Source organism: Pelecanus crispus, chromosome 19 (genome assembly GCF_030463565.1).
Source record: "Pelecanus crispus isolate bPelCri1 chromosome 19, bPelCri1.pri, whole genome shotgun sequence".
NCBI classification, from domain to species: Eukaryota; Metazoa; Chordata; class Aves; order Pelecaniformes; family Pelecanidae; genus Pelecanus; species Pelecanus crispus.
Window position 1 is genome coordinate 7,138,126 of NC_134661.1, and position 20,646 is coordinate 7,158,771.

Genomic DNA, 20,646 nt, shown 5'->3' on the forward strand with positions numbered 1-20,646 from the left:
TGTCTAAGCTTGGTGTTGTCTGAGAAATGCTTGTTGTCCAGGCAAATCTGGCAGTTGTTTGATCAGGACAGAGCAGAACATCAGATTTAAAATGGTCTATGAGAACTAAGCTCTACTGTGATGTGTCAGTCATAACTATATTTCATTGTTTAATACATTGTTTAATAAAGCGTGCTTTTCCTTAGGTTAGCTTTAACCTCCTGAAGCTCTCTGGACTACACTAAATAAAAGATCAGAAGGGATGATTGTAATGACAGTGCCTGCTATTAAAAATCTCTTAGTCACTTCCCATGCATTTATTTTCCTTTTGACATTTGAACATGTCATGAGGACATTATTATAAACTGGGTAGAGAGAGGGGGCAGTCTGCATCCCTAAGGGCAGGCTACGGGCTGCTTTTCTGTGGGAGAGACTGGATCTCTGCCGCAACTCTGGAGAACAGTAGATGTGGGTGCAAGGTGCTTTCCTGAACTGCAAAGGCAGGAAGCTGCCCAGTTTACTGTCCCCTCCTGCTGCAGGGCATAGAAGTCTTTTGGCTTCCAGGCTTGCCTCCTGCTTGAATGGGAGGTCCGATACCCAGCCTTGCGCAGCAGGAATACAATTAGTATCTGTGCAGTATGGCCTTGTGACTATCTGCCTTCAGATCTTGAAGGAAACCTTCCAAATTTTTTGTATGCCAAAAAGATTTTCTTCTGGCTGTGCACAAAAGACTAACTTTATTGCATTATGAAGGGATATAGAGGATGTTGTTTTCAATTGAACCATTTTCTGTGGGGAAATGGGTGATATTACTTATGGAAACAGTTGAAGAGATTCATTAAGTGCTGCCTGATAACACCCAAACCTTGAGAAGGCTAAAAAGCCCAACCTCTACTAATTTCATTTTCATTTTTACATCCACTTAAAATATTAATGTATAATATATTTGAACTCTGTTTTTCATGATGCTTTGACACCGAAGCAAAACCTTTAGATATTATTTAAAAATGGATTCTATTAAAATGATTCCTTTTTAACATTTGCCATTGGTGAAGCAAGGAGCTGTGTGGGTTATGAATTGAAATGCTGGCAGGGAGCTTAAAAATGTACCTTTTTTTTTTTCCAGCAAAAACAAGCTTGAGGTATTTGGAAATTCCTCAGGAATGGAAATAATATTTGCTTACCTGCTCATGCTGTCTACCTTCCAGAGTCAGCTTATGATGCAAGTTTTCAAAGAGATGGAGGAGGAAAGGGGATGTACAGAGTGGGACTAGAGGCTGCTATAATTGAGATGAAAGAACTGTGTAGCTTTTACCCATTGTACAATATGGAGTGAACTTTCTATCACCTGTGCTAGTATCTCCTTAGTTTCTTCCCTTTCTTTCCCCATTTGTATCTCCAAGGGACACCTTGTGTAAGGTAAAGACTGCATATGCATAAGCTGGATTATTTCAGACAACTCCCAGTTTAGTTCTTGTTCATGGATGATGTTCACTTTTGTAAGAATGGAGGACTACACACAGAGAGAGCATCTGCAGAATTGCCCTTCAGATGATGGGGGAGTGTCACTTGCTCAATACGGTCCCTGTTCTTTTTTTAGTCATTATAGTATTTCCCTGCCAAAGAGCTAAAGCCATCTGCTTAGCTTTGAAGCCTAGCTCTGAAATCCAGAGCTCTTTCCCAGTGTTGGCTGCTAAATGTGCCCTGTCTTCAGTCCAGGGCATGCACACAGGCAGTGTTTTGAAAGAGGCTGTTCTGCTGCTAGTGATTTTTCTTGCTTATCAGTTGAAGTGGAAGAGAGGAAGGATAATGATCTCTTTGGCACTAAGTTAGTGCCCAAGGAATTGAGAGAAGACAGCTAACTGACGACTAAATGCCAAGGTCCCACGTGACTCTCAGAATGCCACCCTCCTGCAGTGGACCTTTCACACACAGAGATGTCTTGGTGGGGTTATCCACTTCTCATTAATCAGGGAAAGCCTGCAATTTAATGCACTGAAACTAGTTACAATTGTTGAGCTCTGTGAAACAATAAGGTTTGTGTTCTGTCTGCTCTCTGTGCTTCTTGGAGCCTTGATATGAGCTTGATATTCAAGATAGTTTTATTACTTATATCATGCAGATAGCAGGATTGTGGCTAGTATCTTCTATTTCTGATGGCTTTTTGTCACAGGAGCATGAAAAAGACAATACCTTTGCACGCATCTCGCTGATGTTACGGTTACCTTCTTGGATTCTGCGGCAGGCTGAAGGCAAATTGCATTACGTGTCATCAACAATGGCAAAATTGGGAATGGATGTCTGGTTAAGACCCCCCCACATGCTCTGTGGGAGGATTCCTTCCTAGTAACACTTGCAATAGAAATAGTTAAACTTTGCTCCCATAAGGGTGTCCTTCAACACCTCATACTGAGACATTCTCATGAGATGCCCTAGCTTCATTATTTAACAGGAGTACTTTGAAGCAAGCACGTTTTTTCTTTGCTTAACTGCACTTGAGCAGCAGTGAGCTGTCTCCGAGGCTCTCCAGAGAGTGCTCAGGACTGCACAGCAAGCATCCTTTCTTTTAAGTTCAGAACAATGGGGACCCTGGGAGATTGGTGGCCCAGCCAGTCTCATAGCTGATGGTGATGATCCTAAACTCGACCTGCTGCTGGCATGGCTCCTGTGCAGGGTGGAGAGGACAAGCAGTTTCTCTGTGGAAAGGCCCCATTAGCACCAGTAGCGCTGACCACAGCGGTGCCTGGGGCTCCAGTGGGAAGAGCAGGACTCAAACCCATGCAGCCACTGCTGATGCCACGTGCTGTGCTGTATAAACAGTGTTCCTTATGCTTAGCCTCAAACAGAGGGGTGTTTGTAGCAAATCGGAAGCTTCTTTTCTAATTAAAATGTCATACTTCTCATACTCAAATAGCCTGGAAACCTCGTGCTGAGACCTAAGCTGTTTAGCTGTTGTTAAGCTGTCAAAGGCATAACATTAAAGAAGCATGAGTCACAGACAGATAGCTCTCCCTTGGTGTGACATTTTTGCTCCAATATCACTTTGAAGATGTTTTTCTTAGCAGTGATGCTTGAAATTCTGCAAGATGATGGATGTGACTGGCAGTGGGAATACTGGTTTCCCTGTACTAGTAATGTCTTAAAAAAAAAAAAAAAAGAAATCCAACAGCCCAAATAGCAACTCAAAACCTCAGCAGTAACTGAACTAAGTCCAGGGAGAGGTTTTCCAGTCGGGGTAGGGGGATGGGGGTGTTTTTTTGGTGTGGACTGTGGGTCTTCTGTGGGGTTTTTTGTTGGGTTTTGGTTGGGGTTTTTTTTGGTTTTGTGTGCTCTCAAGGGCTCAAATTTGTGACAGGAACCTCTGGTGTTCATTTTACTCCCTTTAATCTCCAGGTAGCAGATTGGGGGGAGTGAGGCATGAAGAACTGACTTCTGCCTGCTGTGCACAGTGCGTGTTTCCCAGCTTGTCTGTGTTGATCATATTTGTTGCTTTCCCCGAGTTGTGGAGACATGAGAACTAAAAGCAGCATGGTTCACTTTCCCGTGCTTTATTCATATGTATGTGCTTCTTTGCTGATCTCTGTGTATTCCTACACATGATGGTGTTTGTGATAGATGAGGGGAATAATAGAAAAACAATTGGGGAACATGGTAATGTGATATGGAAAATGAAGGACTTCTAATTTTATATTTTTTAAAGTATCGCTACGTTTTTTACATATTTGACCTTGATGTCAGCTAACGTCACGTGATCTTTTTCTTTGCTTCCCACTCTTCTCGGGAGGCAAAGTTGAAAGGTTTAGGACATCAGAATCCCTCATAAATGCTGAGCAACAATAAGTATTAAAGGTTTAATTATTCAGTAAGGATGGTTTGAGTTTTATTCTTAACACTTACATCCAGCTCTGAAAATCCTGCAGCTGAAATATAGAAAGCATGTTGTACGGGTCTTCAGAAATCTGGACTCAGCTGTGAGTGCTGAGCCTTTGCAAAACTTCAGGCTTTACTGTATCAGTGACTCCTCCAGCTGCTTGTCAGACAGGAACAAAGGCAGATGTTCTCAACTGTCACTTGGTTAAAATGGAAAACTGAGAGGCAGGGAGCATGGATTTGTTTTTCACACAAGACAGCCTAGATCCTGTTTTGAGGACCTCTGCATGGTAACATAAATGGTAATTATAATAATATCTGTCTTCAGACACAATTTGTGTAACTCGGGACACTGGTAATCTTGTAATTTGATAAGTTTTATCCAATAGCGTCAACTAACTGTATGAAAGGAGCAGAATGTTAGAAACGGGGAATTAGCCTAGAATAAATATTCTCTCTAAAATTTGCAAAGAGAAAACCAAAACAAGAAGTGTCCCATTCAAGTTATGTTCTATTGGAACATGGATAATACAGCATGTGTTGCTTGGTAACTAGTCTCATGTAAAACAAAGAGGACACTCAGAAGAGTCCTTCCTGGAATAATAATATCTTGCAATGAGGGCCAGCACAGAAAGAAAAAGCTATCGCAAGAAAGCGGTGTTCAGCTGTGCTCTAATCTAGGGCGAATCCTTAAATGCCAATTTCACAACAAAGAGTAGGATATTCTTCCGGATTCATTTCTGCTGTGCAGACTGCTGCATTTGAAGCTTTGGTCCTAGAGCTGCTTGCATTTACCTGATTTGCACAGAGGTAATCTGCTCTTGAGATGTTCAGCAAAATGGCAGCTGTGGGCATCGCCCAAAGGAGGAAAGGACTGACTGGAAGGCATACTTCAGACACTCAGACCTTTTCTGTACAGCTCTTTCTCTTAAGTTTAGCTGTATTGATTCAGCTGGGGAAAGTGAATGTCTCCACTGCTCAACATCATTTGAAATGTTTACACAGGAAAAAGAAATCCAATTGCCACGTAATTCAGAAGCCCATTTCTGTCATCACTCTAACAGAAAAACAAAACTTAGCTCATATATCGTAGAATGTTCTCTAGAAGAGCTTAATTAAATTTATAATGTTATTTAACAGGGGATTAAGAAGACACAAGGGAAATATATTCTTCTTGCAGAGCATTACAGAGGTGATAGAAGCAATTTGCAGAGAAAATTACCTGTTTGCTGTTCAGTTTCTATAGAAATTAAATGAGTCTTTACAAACTCTGGAAAACTGCATTCCAGCCTCCACTTTGTGACTGTGCAACTTGCAGCTTGTTATTTCTAAAATTAATTGTAGGTCTCCATCCCCCCTTCTTCCCTTGTTCAAATACATTTCAGTCTTTTGTCCCTGCTGATAAATATACTGATGATTATCTCATGTTCTTAACCAAGAACTGCCAATGCTGACAGCCAAGGCAGCACCAGCAGTGTCTTTTGAAGGGAGCAGTAACAGGACATAAATCCTCTAAACAGCTTGTTTCTTGAGTGCACTGTTTAGACTCTCCAAAAGACCAAAATTGTTGACCCTTAGGCCTCATGAAATTCATGTCTTTAATGTATCTGAAGCTGCTTGGGTGAACAGAGTAGTGTTCCTCGCTTTGCCACCGACTTGTTCAGCAAGGCAACTGTAAGTGCTTCTCCAGCACAAGATATTTCTTCTTGTTAGCATTAGCAACGTCTCTCTGGTGAGGCTTGAGTGGACTGAAAGGACTGCCTGTAGCCTTGAACTGCAGGGATAACTCTGAGCATTGCCTACAGTACCCCAAACTCGGGGTGAAAGGCAGCCATACATGCTGATGGTCCTTGCTTGCCTGTGTTTGGGGCATTTGTACAGTACCTTCAGCAGTGGATTCTCAGTGCTCTAAGTTTACATGTAAAATAAAATTTCATGTTCATCTCCTTGTTGCATGCCTAACTTTCTGCAGTGTTATTTCTTCTATTGCATATGGGTGGAGGGGGGAAACAGATGAAGTTTTTCCCAGTATCTGGAAAAAAGGTGATGCCTGTGATAGGGTTGGGAAGGTCACTGGTCTACTAATATTTGTAAAAGACACTGAGAACTGTAGATGGAAAGCAGAAAGGAAGTGCCAGGTTTTATTTTGCATCAGCCCTATGCAGGCCAAACTTACCCTGGCTCTCTTTGGACCTGTGGTCTTGGATCAGAAGTTTCTCTCCTCAATCTGAAAAGTGCCATTGGCAAACAGTGCTGTGCAGCACACATCTATCAATAATCTCAAATGGCAGGGATGCCCACGATGTCATTATTTTTCATAACAGACCTGACTCAAAAGCAACATCTGCCTCTTGCTCCAAGACTTGAGGCTAGTTCGTTAGAGTTTCAGTTTGATTTAGGTATGGAGTGGGTGGGGTGGGGTGGGTGAATCTATTATGATTGAGCTGTTGCTTTTCCCTACCAGTCTTGGTTGATCTGGAGGACAAATTTCAAGCAGCCTAGTGCTTAGAAGCATTTGGAACCAGGGCTCTAGCTGGCAGAATAATGTAGTGCTACAATCCTCCAGTTTGGGTGAAATCTGAAAAAGGGAGGGGAGACACTCTGTGTCTACTGCTGAACAGCCCGGGATTACCCAGCAAACCTGTATGTACAGTCCACGGGCAAATTAATAGAGAATTTGCTAAATACTTTGCTTGTATTCAGCTGTGAAACATAACACTGAGCAGCTTCCTTCTGTAATGGGCATTTCATAGCAGGGAATTCTGCAGTGTTTACTCCTTGCCTCTTGATGGGATGACTCAGGAGTGCTACCCTGAACATCTCTGCGTCATGTAGCAGTTCCAGCCAGTGTGAAACACAGGGATAATTTCAAATCAATTGCTCTTCAAAACCTGCTCTTTCTTTGTTGCTCAAATCCTTCTGGAAATGAAACATCTTACAGTGTAAAGGAGCAATGTTCAGCTTACATTAGTTCTGTGCATGGTATAAAAAGGTTTTAATATAGCTGAAACCTGTGTTTTCTGTGATTTGTACTTTTGAAACTGAAACCCAAATTAAAGCTAGGCAGACAGAATCTCTGACATCTGGCATCTTGCAGAGTTATAGACACGTGTGTGTAATTGGTATAATTCATTACTGATTTGATTCTGCGGTGGTTTTCATTTACTCAGGACTATGCATGGTAGAAGATGATGGAGAATCAGTTCTAGAGGTGACTGGGTTCTCAGGTCATTTCGGATGCCTTTAGTTAATGAAACGCTTGCCACTGACATAGGTATTTCTATATGGATCTGTCTAGGAGACTAAATCACAGCAACTTTTACTAGCTTTTAAAAAAAAAGAATACACAAGCAGTATGATACTTGTTTTCTTCACATTGCTTTACTACTGGCCTTTACATTGGGTTGAAGGCACCACTAATCTGATTCCTGTGAGCTCTTTCCGAAGTCATCCCACACTCTGTTAATCCACTGCCGTGTAATTTGGGCATACTGAACCAGCTGTCTGCATTTGATTCCACTGCTTCTGTCCAAGGGATCCATGGGCAAATGGCCAGGGTGTGGCTTTTAACACATATGGTTCTTGAGAAACACCACACAAATTCAGTAAACAGTAAATATATCAACAGAACCAAGGAATGGTCTTACTGCATCTCATGTTCTTACCAGAGGGGTGAAAGCCAGGACTGTTATTGATTTCTTAAGTGCTGTCTGCTTTCTTAGTGCTGTATCTGACTAGAAACAATTTTTCACTTGAGAAATTTACAACCTAACTAACAGAAAGTGAACAAGTGGGGATTTGTCATGTGTAGCATGGAGCAATAAATTTTCTGATGAAAAATTTGTTTGCAGGGGAGACTGCATTTTGTCATGATCAAAATGCTTTGTGGGCGTTTCAGTAAAAAGTTTAGGACTTCTGTGGGGAACTCTACAGTAAAATGTTTTGAAATCTTTCCGTTTGCATTTATCTTTTGCATTGATCAAACATGAATTAGTTTTGTTTTGATACTATTGGATTCAAAATAATGCTCAATATCAATTGGCAGTGCTCTGGCATTTTTTCTGATCTGAAATGAAAGCAAATATCACGACTGGAATTTCTTCTGGCTGGCCACAACTGGCCTTTGAAGTCTTTTTTGACACAAGTGCCATAGGGCAGCTATGAATCTTTTGGGACAGCAGGATTGGTCATAAGGCTTATTCTGGGGGGAAAAAAAGGAAGTGGCATATCATTTATGAAGAGGGATCACCAGAACAGACTTCTCTCTCACTTGATTCTGCATTCTTGCAATATTTTAATTTCTTCCAGAAGAGAGCTGTAGAAAGTACCTGGCTTGAGGAGGGTTAATTTTAATTTACAACTAACATGCACCGAGACAAGTCTCGTGATCCTCCTAGGAACAGGGTTAGAGGAAAGGATTGGAAAGTCATTGCTATTATCTCATCCCCTCTCCAAAACCATGAAAAAAAATTGTGTAAGAGACTGTTTGCCAAACTAAGGACTACCATCAGTCACGAGTACAGGATTTATGGTTCTCCAGCAGTTCTGCAATTTATTCCTCCTAATTCACTGATCAAAATGGCTCTTTGGGAAACAGCATTAAAGGAATGAGAGTCTTGAATACAGAGTAACACAGTCTTTCTGGGGGAAAAAATTCTCAACAGATTTCACTGCAGCAGACATTTGTTCATCTTCTGCTGGCCTTTGGAATTTCTCTTACTTTGTTATTGATACTTGTGAGGGACTAGCCTCCGTGGGGGGAGCAGATGCTGAAGTGCCATTGTGCTGGAGGGTGAACAGCGCTGGGCACTTGCACCGCAAGTAGCAGTGCTTGTGCCCTGAGGCAACTTTGGTCTAAAGTGAAAGTATGGGAGAAGGGAAGAACAATTGTTCCTGCTAGGAGGAGAAACTGCTTATATGAAGAAAGTATTTCTTTTTGGCTGCCCTTTTTATTTACAGCTGTATCACTCAGTTGCTCCTTTCTTTTAGCCTAAAGAAAAGTGCATAGTTAGGTATTCACTGCAGTCTGGGAAGTTCAGAGCCAGAATCAAGCCTCACACTTAGCACTTCGCAACAGCTGGAATGAAATCTCTAGGATTTCAAGGTTTCCCAGTTTTTTAATCCAGGTCTAGCCCTAGCAAACTGTCTTCCCAACATCCCATCATCATCTTGTTTCATTTGTGGTGTCATTCTTCTGTCTTTTGTTATGAATGACTGGATTTCAGTGTTTCTTGCCCTTCAGATCATTCAGTTTTACTGCATAGCCTGGTAGGAGGATGGTCCGGAGTGGGAGAGGGTGAGGGAAATTAAAAATCTTTCCCCCAATAACAGATATCTGCATTAATTCAATGTAGGCAGGTGGATGCCATGCTCTGGGAAGGAATCAAAGAGTTCTAGTTCTTTCTCAGCACAAATCCATCCCTGGTATTACCTGCATGCTCATTCACATCTCATTTGCAGAATGATCTATTGGTGTGAATCTGATCATATGGTCATAGCACAGCATCATTAAAATTGCACCTCCTGATTGGGATCCCATGTGCCTGCTTGTACATGCACACTGCTTTTCCTCTCTATTGTGTCTGTTGCTCTCTTCCTGTTTTTAAAAATTACCTTCATTAAAACACAGGCTCCTTAATCTTTGTCCTGTCTCTATCCTGGTGTAAGACCTCAGATCTATCAGCTGATCCAAATTTGTCTGAACCCTGACCTTTTCATTCCCTGCTGCCTCCAAATTGCTTGACATCCTTTATCACATAAACGGATCTTCAAACGCTCTGCCTGTGCGATGCTGCCTTGTGCTTCTACCCGAACAGCTTCAGATTAAGCAGTGTTCAACTCTATAGGCAGTCCTACTGTTTTGCTTAAAGTTTTCTAAAGCAGTGGATTTTCAGAACAGAAACCTTTTGAAGTCACTGTTTTCTTCTGGGTGTGTTTCCAGTGTTTGCTTCTCTAAGTGGCCTTCTCTCAGCAGTGGAAACTCTGAAGCAGGGAAAGCTCCTGCTTCCCAGTGACTACAATTTGTTTGTTTGGCAGTACTGGAATTATGTAGATATGCAATGAAATTAAAATAAAAATAATCCTACGTTTTGATGGAAAATAGATCTGAATAAATACAGCTTGGAAAAAGTCTATTTTTAGCAGAAATGCTTTTTTCCCCCATGGCCCCTTAGGTGTGGAGAATCAAGGTGTTTCTCATAGCAATGATGTGAATGTAGGAGAGGTGATTTTAATGTAAGAAGAAATAGTGAATTCTATGTGTTTCTTTTTATTACAAGGAGGTGGTTGTAGGATCTGTAGTCTATCAGATGTCAGTGTAAGACATGCCTTACTCCCTTCACAGGCTTTTCATGGCCTGACATAATTAATCCTGCTCTGGCTGCTCTTTCCAGACTGTCCAGCACTTATCTGTGCTACTCCCCAGCTTTAGGGAGTATTTTCATCCTCTTCCTTTGAAATAAAGCTGTGTATCATTTCAAAAAGCAGCTCTCCACCCAGTTCTATCATTGCATGCAGGTGTGGGCTAACTTCCATTAGAGTAATGGAAAAAAGTGCCTGACTGGGTATCAAGGAGTGCTTGCTGTTTTCTCCTATCAGGCATTTCATCCCCAGCAAGTTCAACAACTTTTGATCCTTTCATCAGCTGCTACTTTCCTTTATTCTGGCTTAGAGCACAGCATGAAACCTTCTCTCCTGCAATTTGCTACTGGCCTAGTTATAACCCCTCTTTCTCTTATTTTGGGGGGGGGGGGGGGGGGGAACCAAACCAAAACCCACAACCCAACAATGATTGTGTTTTAAAGTGTGATAATACTCTGTATTGTTATAGCCTCAGAGAAGCCTGAGTTCAACAGCATGGAGCCAGTCTGGCAAGGAGATATGATGGTTCAGACTCTTGCTCTGGCAATTTAGTCTTCTGGTCCTCTTGCCCTCTCTGGCCTCGGGAAAAGTCTTTTGTACCCAGACAAGGCCCAGGAAGAGAGATTTATTTTCCTACTATAATGAGCAACATAGGCTACCTTAGGGGTTCAGAATGATAAACTGCTTCCCAGCAGAAGCTGCCTTGTGTTTGGGATGGTCAGCAGCTGATAGAGCTGTGCTTGGGACATTTGCCATATGCAGGGCAAGGACCCTGTGCAAGAGAAGCCCCCAGGCCTAGCCTGCCTCATCTAAAGAAAATGGCTTCTTTTGCACCTCTGAGTGGAGCTGGACTAAAATCCCAGAAATGCTGAAACACCAGAGAAATGCTCCCATTAGAGATACCATGGGAAAGCCTGCCTAGTACGAGAGTTGCCTCATGTGAATGAAGCCAAGAGAAGCATCTGTGCTCTTTCTACAGTAAGAGCACTGCATTTGTCAATAAACCCGATCAGTGAGCAGTTAGAGGTGACCACCCAACCTGGTTACTGTTATCTCTTGGTAGGATGCATAGTAAGAGGATGCAGCTGCCACCTGGTTCAGTAAAAATGAAGGCCGCAATGAGAGCTGAGAGGACTGGAGCTAATGGTTGGAGTAGCTGGGAGTATTAAACTGAGAGAAAGAGGTTGCCTTTCTTGACCTGAATCCAAAAGACTGATGCAATTGCAGCACTGCTTCCATGCGCAGTACTGCAGATCTTCTGCTTCATTCAGCAAAAACGTGCAAATGCTTTCTCTCATGTCTGGTTGCAGCCTCTCCTGGCCCAGCAAACCCTGCTTGTTGTTTATGCCAAATTCTGGCCTAAAATACACTTGCTGAAGCAGAGGAAGGAAAAGAAAAGGGGGATGGGGATGGACACAGAACAGAAGCTCAAACAAAGAAAAACAAACAAACAAAAAAACCCCACAACATGTCTGACTTGATATTAGGATTTTGGAGAAAGAGGACACATGTCCCTCAGTTTGGACATGTGTCTTGTTCTGCCTTCAGAGTAAGCAGTATGAAATAATAGAAGAACCAGGCTTAGCCAGCCTGTATAAACCTTCTCCTATGGACTCAATCCATGATAATTCTCTCCTCTTTAGAGTACTGCTAGCCCAACAGGTTAGCTGACTCAAAACTGGAAGGAATCACGGATGATGTCTTCACTCAAAGTAAATATCTCTCCAGCAATGATTGGTGCTGCCAAGAACGGAGTTTTGAATACAGGTGGAAGGAACCCTGAGGCTGGTACCCTGTCCTCCACATAAAACCATCCCTGAAACACATTGTCCTTAAAAACTATCAGTTACAAAGATCACTTCCAAGGGTAATTCATTCCACTGCACTATTGTTACAGTTCAAAAAAAAAAAAGTGACCTAGAGCTTAATCTATATCTTCCTTGATGTAGTTTAAATAAGGATGTAAACAATTGCACCTAAAAATAAGCCAGTCCTAACTAGAAGTATGCAAAACATTATCACTTTTGTGTTACTAATCCCTGGATCATGGGCCAAACTCTTGCACAGGTGATTTACAAATAGAATAAAATCCTGTGAGAATAGAATTAATCACATAATGACGTAGAGAGGCAGTTGCTCATTGTATCTGTGTTGAAAAGCTGTGTTCTGTTTGGTAAGCAGGAAAGACTGCTTGTGCTTTTATGAGTCACTAAGTACTGCTGCGTTTAACAAATTGCTCTGCTTTTGCAAGGACATGACGCAGTAGCTTTTCTTTAAGCGAGTCTCTCATTTACCCAATGGAGTTGGAATTTACGGACATGAGTTACCAGACTGGGGTTTTGGGTACCAAACCTGCAAATGTGCCACTGTTTAATGATTTGACCTGTATTTATGCTTAGCTTAAGTTAACCAATTTCCACAAGGGATCAGTGTGAAGAGCTTAACTCTGATTTTATTGCAACTCCCTTCTGTCTAGTGCCACTTATTAAGGGGGACATGTGTGAGCTCCTGGAATAAATATCCTCAAGCTTTTTTGCTCCATTGCCTGCAATATCTCTAGAATATGAATACCCCTTTATGATATACTTGCACAAGTATAATTCACTTAACCGAGGCAACTTGTGAATCGCATAACTAACATGCAGCTATAATGAACTACCACTTATTTAACGAGTTAGTGTTTCATTCCTGTTTTAAAAAAGAAAACTGGTTTGAAAAGTGAAAAAATCAAGAAGATAAAAGCTAAAAATCATCCAATGGACAGAAAGCTCAGCCAACCCCCACAGAACATGACTTAAGTCTCCATCCATCCTAGAGCTATGTGGTAACTGTGCTTCTGAATTTAAAAACAAACAAACAAACCAAAAAATAAAAATAAAAACAAACCAAACAAAAAACCCAAACCAACCCCCCCATCACAAAAACAAAACCCAAACAAAAAGCCCATAACCCCCTGCCAAATAAAACAAAAAAAAAAACCCCAAACAAACAAAAAACCCCAGACAACTTTACTAGTTAGAAAATACCACATTAAAGATTCCATCTCCATCTGGAGCAATTATAGAGAGGAAGATTAGGCCAGGGTCAGCAATAAAGAGGGACAGTAATTAGCTGCAATAAAGGATAAAATGAGCCTTTGTTCACTGTGGTATAGTGCTGTTACTTTAGAAAAAGAGAAACATTATGGATAGTGATACAACTTAGCTTTGACAGAATTTAAGTTTGGGGCATATCTGGACTCATTCAATGGCACTTTTACTGCTCTTCAGCACAAGCTTATTTTTAGTAAGGCAGAGGATTGTTATTCTTATCACTGTGAAGATTTTATTGCTATTCTTTGGACAAACTTTTCTGTCTCCTCCAAGCAGGAAAAAAAATCAAAAATCCTTATAAGGACTTCAGGGAATTAATTTGTCCTTTTGGAAAAGGTTTTGCTAAGACTGACCTGTCTTTATTTTGATGAAATATTTGTTGTCTAATTTCCAACATGATTTCTCCCGGGAGAGCTGAGTAGGTCTATTTGCTGGCCAATACATTGCTCCTTTTGACTGAACGCAGTTGTGTTCTGTTTATGGCTCATCCCTAGAGACTCCAGTGAGTGCAGGAAAATGTCACAGGACATGAACCCACTGAGACATTTTTAAAAACTAACAGGGAGAAAAACAACAGCCACCACCATCAAATAAACAAACAGACAAGAACAGAGAAAAGGTGGAACTCAGACAAAATCTGCAAGGTTCTTGGAAAAGAGGTGTTTTCAAGATCATTTAACAAGGTGTTCAGGATGTCAAGACACCATGTTGCTGCAGGACTGGGTTAAATGGGCATTTCACAAGCCTAGTTGGATAAACATATCCATACAGTAGCAACAGAGCAAACCCACTTTAGCCTTTGCATCTGAGCAGGGGAACTTTTATTAATTTAGAAGTGAATGGCTGTGCATGCTAACAGAAGTTGACATTCCCTCCCCAGCTTAGTACAGTTCTATTTGGCCTTTTTACCTAGCGCGATCAGTTTGCCAAATGAAGGTTGCATGTGACCACTTGCTGCCCTTGAGAGTCTGCTGCGTACTGTAGCTGCTCAGTGCGGCACGCACTGCATTTACCTTGAGAACAGCTCTACGGTGCTTACTACCGCATCTCCTCAATTGCGTGTTAGGGCCCAGCCAGGACTGGGAGGAAGGAAGGGACACAGTACGTTAGCACAGCTCTTAGCTTGTGCCCAGTATGCAGACGTACGGTGGTATTCAAGTGGAAAATACATTGCATCCTCTGTGGTTCAGCTGGCTCGACCAAGCACCCCTTCTACAGAAAGACCACAGACTTGCTGTTCAACAGCAATGGCAATGCGAAACATGTATCTGAGCGCCAATTTGAAGTGAGGTTTGACCCAGAGAATGCTATTACTCAAGAGAAGAGGGAAATGGATGAGGAAGCTCAGTGCGCTGGTTTCCAGGATTTTAAAGTGAGTAGGGCCCATAAAATCAGCTCATTTAACAGCAAGTCACCCAGATTTTCTATATTAAATCAAAAGGCTTCAGTTAGACCTTTGGAAATATTTTAAAGACACTGATGCCCAAATCAAGCAGGGTCTGTCAGACAAATTTCTCAGGCATCCTCTGTTTTGCATCCTTTGTTTCTTTCTGAGGAGGTCTTGAAGTACAGCCAAGTTTATCTTCAGACAGCCTTGAGGTCTGCAGAAGCTAAGGTGATGGCTGCATGTCCTTGCTTTCTGCCGTTGTGGCATATAATGCTATTCTTCGTCTGAACAATTTCTACCCTGACGCAGAAAGACAATGCATTAAGAGCAAAGAGCAGGAATTTAAGTTGCCTTTTCCTCTGGAATACCTCCTTGTTATGATGACCCTGGTTTGGGGCAGGAGGAAGGCCATACACGGCCAAAGTTAAAGGCACTTATTTTACATGGGTCAACAGCTCTACAAATATTTGCAAGTCACCATCAAGTTCCTGGACTGTCACTACAGTGGTTATGTTCACAACAGAGAAGTAACAATATACATACATCATAATTAGTCACTGATAAATATACTTAGTCACAACCCAAATCTTTCTGAAAGCTGCTGGTTTTGAAGACATCAGTGTATTGTGATGAGCTTTGACGCATGTGGGCGAGGCTGGTCTCAGCTCCCAGAGGAGAGACTGACAGTCTGGAGACAGGAACGCAGTGAGACTGTGATGTGGACAGACAATAACTACCATCACCACCCATTCCTCTACAGCCAAACACTCAAGTGAACCCCATAGCAGGGAGAAACAGTTCTGGCCCCTTCAAACTGTGCTCTTGCTTGATGTGCAACCCCCTCTCTAATGACTGGGGGATGATCACCACAGTGATGAGACCTGAACTGTCCGTGACCAAGTTTAACTGAGTCCTTGACACTCCTGCTGCAGCTCCACTTTCAGTGCCGGCATTCAGCTGCTGGACACTTGCTCTGAGCACCCAGAGGTGACAACCCTTCCTGTAAGCGTTCAGGCTGTGGTTTTGGGTCTCCTGATGGGATTCTCTAGGTTGAGGTCTCAGGGTGGGACTGTGCCTACACAATCAGTAGGGGCTGAGTTCTCCATCCCTTCATTGAGGACTCACAGCTCCCTTTCTTTTCCTCAGTGATTTTCTCTTTGCTTACTGCACTTGCCAGCCAGAGGGCAGAGGTTTCTGTCTGCAGTCCCAGACAGACTGGGGGTCTGGCATGCTCTGTCACTGCAACGCTGCCTTTCCAGGCACTGACTGGCAGCTCCTTGGAAGGTGAAAACTTCCCTATCAGAGTTTACTTGAAGACTTTCTGCTTTGAGGAATGATCAGAAGAGGAGGGATTTCCCCAAAAGGTCTAAATAACCAGAGGGACTGGGTTTTGTTTGGGTTTGGTCAGACCAGGGCTGTTAGTTTCTTCCACTATTAGCCTTCTAAAAGCCAAACAAAAAGGGGAAATAACCTAAAATGTTTTCTGCACAGATCCTAAAAGAAACAAATAAAAGCCTTTGTACCTCTGCTCGCCATGCTGCAGCATGGACTCCATTACCCTGGGCGCCATACAGCCACGGGGCTGTCTCTCTTCTGGGTCATGGCTTGGCCTAACTGTGTTTGTAGACAGAGGTGAAAATTTCAAATCCACTTTATTATGCCTAAAACATAAGCATGGATTTCATACTTTTGGGGAACATGTAGTTAGGGTGAAAAGACAGCTGGAGGACAAGTCTTAATGCAAAAATGTCTTTTCTGATTGTGAATTAACCTGTCCAGCATGCTTGTGCACATACAGACAGCTCCTCCTCTTGCAGGCAGTAAATATACTTCCTAAGGCCTCTGGTCTCGCCTCTGGCACAAGGATGCGCTGGGATGACCCCCGTGAACGGGGGTGCCCTACCCCACTGCTGCCGCCACTTCGGTGGAAGTGCAGTGATTGCTACTGCAGGGTGACAGCTTTACTCCAAGGCTTTTGGTTTTAAAATCTGTTTCCAAGCACCTTGCTTTAGACAGACAGCCTTTCTTTGTCAGACTGGCTGGGCAAAGAAGAGCATCTGAAAATTAGTCTGCTTCATGGAAAACTTCCCTTTGCTTTTTTTTTTTTTTAATTAAGAACAAGGTAGAATTTACTAGCATTTTCCCTTTCACTGATATCTCTGAATCATGTTCTGGTTCCTAGTATTTCACTCTCTGTAATCTTCTTGAGTGATTCTGGTTTCATCTTTGAAGTAATTTACTGAGCTTGTTTATCAAAAAGGCAATCAGACATGTTTCCTACAAGATGCCCTGAGAACTGCCACAGAGACCTGAATATTTCCTTTGATAGGTGGGCTCAGACACACACGCATATCTCCATGGCTAAACAGGTTGCCATGCATTAACTGAGCCATGGTAAATCACTCTCTCTGTAATCTTAACTCACAGCAAGTGCAAGGTAGGCACGTTAATGTAAACATAATGAAGGAATGTAACCTAGAGCATTTTACTGTACATCTGCCACCAGCTGAGAACATGCACAAACTCAATTACCGTAGCAGAGTGAATTGCCAAGCCACAGTAAATCAGTCATAAATCTGCATCCCTAGGTTAATTTAGTGTGACTTTTGCATCTAGACTCCAGCCTTCATATATATATTGCAGAAGCTGATTCCCTGTTGTTCTGCACTTGTACTGTCATTTATAGCAAAACAGAGTGTAAAGTGGGTGTACAGTGCTACAAATGCATAAACATTTTTCCTGATGTCTCTGCTTTTAGTCAGCCTACTCGTTAGATTTAGACTCTGTAGCCCATTTCCAAACTCAACAGTTTTGTTTTGGGTCAAACCCTTCCATTCTGTATCATTATCTGTACTATTCCCTGCTGGCGTGCCCAGCCCACAGCCCATAGGGAGGCAGAAGCGATAGTTCAGCTCTTTAATGTCAACTCCATGTGTTGTTGAATCATCTCATGCAATGGATTTAGTCCAGGCCAGACATGGGCACGTAAGTACGTTTTTAACCTACCAGCCTGAGCACATGACACCATATTTATGTCAGCTTCAGACCAGGCATTGGCTGTCCCCTGCTGTGAGCGAAGTCGTTCTCATGCCACTGTACTGCAAGTCTCTTTAAAGGAACCATAGCAGTCGCTTTGCAATCGTGCTGGGTTTTTCCAGCAAACGAGAAGAATTATGCCTGATCAAAGTCACTTTTGCTTTTGACTAAAGCTGTCCCAAAGGGAGGGAGGTATTCTGAAAGAGATGTACAGGCATATTTGTTTAGACTAGCGCTGACTCTCCCTTTCTTCACACAGACAAGCTCTCAACTCATAACCTGTCTCATTCCTTCATATTTTCAGCTCCTGGGTTTTCCTCTGTAGCCTTGTACATTTTCCAGCTTACGGTTTGACAGAGCTCTTTGAGCTTGTGCTCACGAGGTCTGCACAGAGATTTTCTTTGTTGCCGTTTGCTCCTGTGTTGCTGTTGTTATTTGGAGTCAAGATTAGATTTCTTGCTAATGTTAATTTTGGGTTTTCTTGCTTTTTCCCATGGTCTGAAAAGAAAATCCACTTCATGGCTGCATTATTAAATAAATATTAACAATGGTTATTATGAAATGTTGGATGCAGTTACAAAGCCTGAAGTTATGACCTGATTTTTCTCCCAAGTGAAGTTCGTAGCCCTTTACATCTGATCTGCACACCAGTGGTGTGTGGTAACCAGTAGTCGTTAAACCACAGATGAATACAGATAAGAAGCAGAGATCTCCGTGAGGACACTTGTCGTCTTCTGATTTTTTTTTTTTCCCCCACGTGCAGCAGTCGCTCTTAAAAGCCCACAATATCAGCCACTGATTTTGTCCCAGTGATGCTGAAGTCTGCTCTGTTCACGAGCAGAAAGAAATAGTGTAGCGTTTCACGTTGAGTAGGACATCTGCGTGTGCCAGGTTCATCAAGGTGGTGTCTGCCAGTGAGGAATCAGGCCCTGACCATGCCTCCATTAAGTCTTCTGCTGCTGTCCGTGTTACATGCAGTATGTCCTACAGGAAAAAGGATCTGGACAGTGCCTGGATCCTCTGCCCTCTGGCTTTACTGAGATCACAGGCACAGGTTTATATGGCTCCCTGGCCTCTGCTCGCTCAGAGCCTGGGGCCTGTTTATTTTGAAAAGCAGCGTGACTCGCTGTGGTCAGGAATCTGTCGTACCTTAAGATATTCCCTGTCCCACCTCTCTCTGTGGAACAGGCTCCAGGTGAAAAGGCGATGCGGCATCTGTCCCCGGCCCCAGGATGAGCTAGGCTGGTGACACTGGCCCAAAAGGGGCTAAAGGTGGCCATTCCAGCAGGGCTGGGCAGTGCAGCCCCCCTGGGGCATGCTGGGGAGAAGCTAAAGCAAGGAAGACACTGCTGAAACCGGTGTGCGTGAAGTGGTGGAGGGGAGGGGAAACAAGGCTTGTGGTGTGGTCACGGGGCTTGCTGGAGTGGGAAACCAGCATGTTGCTGAAGACTTCTGGTTTCATAGCTACATCTCACCACCGACTTCTGGGTTAGGCAGGAGACATGCAGACCCCTGCCCTCTTGGGCTTCTCAGTTAGAGCTGATGAATCTGTCATGTCTCAGGGCAGTGGGCCCGAGAGGCTGATTTACCTCATTTATCTATGTTGAGGAGACTCTCCAGTGAAGTGATAGCAGCTGAATTCCACAATCACCCTGTAGAGCCTATTTTAATCAGCTCTCTGTTTATTTGTGGCTTCTGTTTTGCTTTACTTTTATAAAAGTTGCTGCTAATGTACAACATGTCATGTTCCTGTTACATGTTACAAACTCCCCTAGCAGTGTGTTAATATCCCTGTACTGGTTTGGTTAAAAACAGGAGAGATGGCTTCGAACGTAGAGCAAGCATAAAACCTCTGCACTGTTTGCTTCCTTCCTTTCAGTAAGTCTGGCATAAAATCCTGCAGCTGAGATTTAAGTGATCTTTGCAGTCTCATCAAAGCTATGGATACGGTTGATTGCATGCAGCAGGGAAGCAATGCTAAGCTTGGTTAAATGTGCTCACTTGTTTTCATTATCCCACTTCTTTTCATGGGCCCAGCATGGCAGCTTGGGAATGCAGAATATCTTTCTTCATTTAAAGGGCCTGGGTTTTGCTTTGCTTCTTAAGTCTCTTTAAATGCATTTCTAGTTCTGTTAATTATTCATTATACCTTAATTATATTTAGTCCACCATCATCACTCTTTCTTTGGTGAAGAAAGTAGTTATTTATGAGTCAAAAGCTATTTATGAAGCAGACGGTCTGGTATCGTCAGAAAGACGGGAGTTGGGGGAGCGGTTTTAATTATTAAAAGAAGCTTTGATTAAAGAGAGTGAGCTAATTTAACAAGTGCAACTGGTTTTCTCCTTTTTTTGCTAGATGTGGAGAAGAAAGCACATCCATTAATCTGTCAGGCCTGACCTGAAACTATACGACTCACTCAAATGCCTCAGGAGATGGACAGATCAGTTCTGTTTTCTTTCTTTTGAATGGTGCGAACAGTGCTTGCTGGCAGTGGTTGCTGGGGTTGTTTTGTAGTCCATAGGCTCAGAAATAAAATTTGGCTGTAAGGGAGAACCTCATAGTAGCTGGCCTTTTATCCTGACAGGCTGGGGCCAGACACACTAAAAACAAGCTGGTGTGTGTCCTGTTGTTTCATCTTGGAATATCATTTATTCTGTTGTGTTGGGGGGTGTCATTTGAGCACCTAATTTTCCATCAGTCATGGTGCCATTGAGTGGGATCATACAGCAAGGAGAATTAAGCATCAGCTGAACTTAGTAGCTTTGGAGATTCTGGCTACTGTACAAGCTGAAGACTTCAGGGCAGGGATTATCTTTCTGTTCTGTGTTGGTTCAAAATTGAGTAGACCAAGACCTTTGATTCATGCCAAGGATCCAAAATGCCATTAAAATGAAATTTCAGTTTGTTAGTTCTTGGAGATA